Source organism: Manihot esculenta, chromosome 16, assembly GCF_001659605.2.
Source record: "Manihot esculenta cultivar AM560-2 chromosome 16, M.esculenta_v8, whole genome shotgun sequence".
Taxonomy (NCBI): Eukaryota; Viridiplantae; Streptophyta; class Magnoliopsida; order Malpighiales; family Euphorbiaceae; genus Manihot; species Manihot esculenta.
Window position 1 is genome coordinate 1,992,962 of NC_035176.2, and position 5,486 is coordinate 1,998,447.

Here is a 5,486-nt window from a genome sequence, read left to right on the forward strand (position 1 = left end):
TCGTAAAGAAACTCTTCTTTACGATCCTGAAATTGAACGCACTGCCAAGACCTTACAAGCATGGCTACGGTAAGTATGTCTTTTCTCTCTTCTCAAATTTCTGAACTAACCTCTATGGTGAGAAATTATGGTATAGGTCAAGCCCAACAACTTCAACAAGCACATGCAGGATTCTATGGACAGCCAAGACATAATCCCTACCTTGACACATACAATTCAGGTTGGGAAGACAATATGAGCTATGGCTAAACAAGGACAGACCACTACCATGACTACCAAAGAGATCTGCAATACAATCCATGTTGGGGGGACAATCCGAATTATGGCTATGCAAGGGCTGACTACTACCAAAACTATCAAGCCCAAGCAACACCTCAAAACTCCAATATGGAACTTGAAGAGATGGTAAGGAAATTGGAAATTTCTGGGAAAATTCTCCAACAGCAAGTGGATCAAGCGGTCAATTCAATGAACGCGCACATATTAAGAAGAGAGGAAGAGCTTCAAGATCTATGGGACGATGACGAAGAAACAGACCAAGCTGCTGAGTCTGCTGCACAAATCACCACTACACTTGAAGCTGAACCAGATACCCGATTCCAGGTTACTGCAAAATTTTCTGCACCAGCAAATTCACCCAATGCCACACCTGCCACTGCTGAAATTGCACCGGCAATTGCTGAACCTGCTATCCAAAAATCAGCAAGTGCTGAATCTGCCACCATTGCATCCCTTGTTGCTGTCCAAACACTAGCAACCTCAAAAATTGACACAACTGAACCAGAAGATGTTGCACTTACTGAACCAGCAACATACACCACTGAATCAGCCACTATTGCATCCCCTGCTGTTGTCCAAAATCTTGAGCAACAAGTGAGCCAAATGGCCACTTCAATGAGCAAATTTGAGTCTCAAGGGAAGCTACCCTCCCAAACTGAGATAAATCCAAGACAAAATGCTAGTGCCATCACATTGAGGAGTGGAAAAGAGCTACAAGACAGCAAGGCTAAAAAATTGCAAAAACAGGCCATGGAAGAAATTCTGCCAGAAAGTGATCAGGGCAGTGATTTGCCCAATTCACTAGTAGAAACTGACCCGATCGCTGGGCAAACTGAGCTGTCCAGCAGTGATTTGCCCAAATCACCAGAGAAGGCAGAGAGTGATCTGCCCAAATCAACAGACCAGGCAGAATCCAGTCAAAGGCAGAAACAACAACTTATGGAGAAATTCAAGGTACCTCCTCCCTTCCCAAAGAGATTTGCAAGATCCCAAAAGGAGAAAGAGGAAAAAGAGATATTGGAGACACTTCGCAAAGTGGAAATCAACATACCCCTACTTGATGCTATCAAACAAATACCAAGGTATGCTAAATTTCTCAAAGAGCTATGCACCAATAGGAGGAAACTTGCTGAACATAAAAAGGTAAGTGTGGGGGAGTGTGTCTCAGCTGTCATTCAAAGGAAACTTCCCACCAAATGCAAGGATAGAGTAATGTTTGCCATTTCATGCAAAATAGGCAACATAGGAATAAAGAATGCCATGTGTGACCTTGGAGCTTCAATAAATGTCATGCCTCTTTCTATTTTTAACTTGTTGAATGCAGGTACACTCAAGGGCACCAGCATTATGATCCAATTGGCTGATCGATATGTTGTCTACCCCAAGGGAGTGCTAGAAGATGTGTTGGTGCAAGTGGACCAAATAGTCTTTCCAGCAGATTTTTATGTTATTGACATGGAGGAAGACAAGGGCAAAATCACCTCTGATATCCTACTTGGAAGACCATTCTTAAGTACAACAAGAACTAAAATTGATGTGCATGATGGCACATTGACTATGGAGTTTGAAGGGAAAGTTATCAAATTTAATGTTTATGATGCCATGAAATTTCCCAATGATGTTTCTCCTGTTTATGGCCTTGATGTTATTGATGATTTAAGTCAAGAAATTTTTGATTTTGATCAAGAAAATTTACTTTATGATGGTCTTTGCAGGAAAGGAGAAGTGGACAGCAACATCACTGAAGCAGAAAAAACAGCAGACTGCTGTAACTTGCTGGATGTGGGTGATTTGCCCAGATCACCAGATAATTTGCTCAAATCACAGACCAAATCACTGGAGCAGACAGACTTGACAGACAGTGATTTGCCCAGATCACCAGATAATCTGCCCAAATCACAGCCCAAATCAAACAGCAAACAGCAGAAATCAGCACAAACAGCAACTGCACCAGAACTGAAACCATTGTCCAGCCACCTCAAATATGCCTACTTGGGAGCTGGAAATTCACTTCCAGCAATTATTTCTAACCAGCTCAGCCAAGAAGAAGAGGAAAAGCTGCTTGATCTGTTGAGGAAGCACAAGAAAGCAATTGGGTGGACCTTGGAGGACATAAACGGCACCTCAAGACCATTCGGTGGAGGCTCAAGACAGGATGCAGCACATGGAAAGCATGTTGCAGCTGCTGGTTCAACATTTTCTGCCCACAGACCAGCCACGACAGTGATTTGACCAGTGATTTGCCTAAATCACCTGCTCAAATCACCCACATCCCAGGCAGTCCCTTTCCTTCTCCTTATTAATTTTTTCATATTTATGTTTAAACATTAAGGACAATGTTTGGGATAGGTGTGGGGGTATTTGCTATTAGGTTTAGGTTATATTTTTTCTGTTTACATTATCTTTTTGCTTTCTTTTTATTTCTTTTTGCATCTTTTTGCCCCATAAACACACACCAAAATTTTTTCACACATTTTTTTCACTTTTTGCACACACACATACAGAATTTTGACTTAGCTTTTGCTCTACTCAGCATAGATAACAAGGTTAAAAGAGCTTCCTATCTCATGACCCCATTGATTTTCCACCCCTTTAAGCCTAAATTGAATCAATTATAGTGTGCTACCTTCACTTTGGAAGTTTTTTTCTTAAATTGAATCTCTAAATTTGCATTGGTCAAGGGAAATAAAAATATAAATACATGCAAATAAAAAGTTAGTGTAACTTCCTATGAGGTGATTTGCCCAAACTGTCATGAAAAGAAAAGAAAAAGAAAAACCAGCACAAAGCACAAATCATAAAACCTGTTCCTATGGCCAAATAAGCTATGAACAGAGCTAGTAGCCACTTGAAAGTGTGACTAACTGAGTAACCGGGGGTGGGTATCACCAATATGCACCTTCGCGTAAAAAGGTTAGTGACTTTTTCAGGCAAGCATAAAAAAAAAGTGCTGCTGAATAAAATAAAATAAAATGCTCAAAGAAGGGCAAGTCTCTCTTAGAGGTTGCATTGAGCTTATACAAAGAGAATAAGCATGAATGAATCAAAAACCTTTCCTTTGACCATGATAGGTAAGGGGAAACAAGGAAAAGAGAAGAACAACCTTGGTGCATGTATTCTATACTGTGATACTTCAATTTAGGAGTCTAGGGGGGCTGATTAAGTGGTACTTAGGCTCAAAAGAAAAATGAGCTTGATTGACTAAGTTATTTGTTGCTTGAGGACAAGCAAAAAGCTAGGTGTGGGGGTATTTGATCAAGCATAATTTAGCCACATTTTTATCATAATTATTATTGTTTATTTACACATTTTTTAGTTTAATTTATGGTTTTTATCTTGTTTTTACAGAAAAGGAAGAAATTGAAAAATTGGAGAAAAAGTGCAGAAAATTGACAGAAAAGTGATTGGGTCAGTGATTTGCCCAAAACACTCAAATCACTGGGCAAATCACTTTGACAGCAGAAACCTGGAGGCAACAGGCAGAAGTGATATGGGCAAGTGATTTGCCCAAGACACTCGAAGACACTGGCCAAATCACTCGCAGAAGACAGAGAGCAAAAAACTGGACTGACTCACAGAAAAGTAGTTGGGTCAGTGATTTGCCCAAAACACTCAAATCACCGGGCAAATCACTTTGACAGCAGAAACTGACAGAAGAGCGGGAAATTGGACAGAAAACATAAATCCGAATTTTCAGAAGTCCAATTCCAACCCAATCACTACCAACATAAAACCAAGAGCCACGAAAGAGCTTCTCATCCAAGAAATTCCAATTGCAATTAAATTCAACATCAAAAGAGGAGTCAAACACCAAATCAAAAAGGGATTTTGAAACCCTAGATGGATGGAATTCTTCAGCTATAAAAGAAGAGCCTCCAAACCAGCAGAGCATCTTCTGATCATCTCTCAGCTTCAGAAACTCTCCAGAAATGCAGCAATCTCTTCTTTCTTTTTTCTTTTGTGATTTTGTCCACCATGAGTGGCTAAACACTTTCCTTTCTAGTTGAAGTTGGAAAATTCAGATTTGTGATGAATTGGGAGATTTAAATCTCCATTGTTAAACTTCTATTTATTTTTAATATTTATGCAATTTGATCTTTCTATAATTGTTGCTTTGCTTTTAGAATCAATTTAGGCCTATTGCTTTTAATTGCTTGAGTAACAATTGTTTGAATAATTTAAGTCCGTAATTGCTTATATTATTTGAACACAAATTTAATCAAGTTGCATGATCTAAACTTGACCACGCGATTGGCAAGGTTAGAATTAGGTTTCTCTAAGTCTTAATGCAGTTAACAGTTGTTCGATGCCAAAGGCCCCAATGACGTTCCTTGGCAACTTGTTAACTAGTGTTTGATTAGCGAACGTTTCCTAAACAAACTAGAACTAAGGAGGAATTTGGATTGTGAGAAGCGTCTTCCACATCCTAAACTAATTTATTGAGATAAATAGGAGTATTAAAGAATCAATGATCAATTCTAAACAATCTGAAATAGATCTATACTTCAACTAGAAGCTTTTCTCTTATTGATTTACTCATCTTTAAATTATTGCTTTCTTTTGTTATTTAGTGTTAATCCATCAACTCAAAACCCCCCTCTTTTAATTACTTGTTATTCACTTGACCTAGTCATTATTAGGAAAATCATTGGTGTCAATTCCCTGTAGTTCGACCCTATTGCCACTATCTACAAGTTTATTGTTGATTGTTTAATAGGTTTATTTTTTACGGCTTCGACAACCGCTTATCACCTATCAACAACGGGCAGCACGATACTACAACCAAAATGTCAGAGAAAGAAGCTTGAAAGTGGGAGACCTGGTTTTAAGAAACCTGGAAGCCACAGGAAAAAGGGCGGCAGCTGGTAAGCTAGCACCGACCTGGGAGGGCCCGTTCAAGGTAACAAAAGTAGTCCGGCCAGGAGTATACCGGATTGAAGATATGCAAGGGAACCAGGAGCCCCACGCTTGGAATATTCAACACCTCAAGAGGTATTTCCCTTGATATAGTTGTAAAGAAAAACATTGTTTTCTGATAAATATGGAAGAAACAAGTTATTTACACAATGAGATTATCTTTATTATCATGAATAATATTCCTCCATGAAAAAGAAAGGTAGGTGTACAGGATCCCCTAGATTTCCTGACACCGCAAACCAAATTGAGAGCACAAACAGCCGGCGGGGCCCCGAGGTCACCCCGGAACA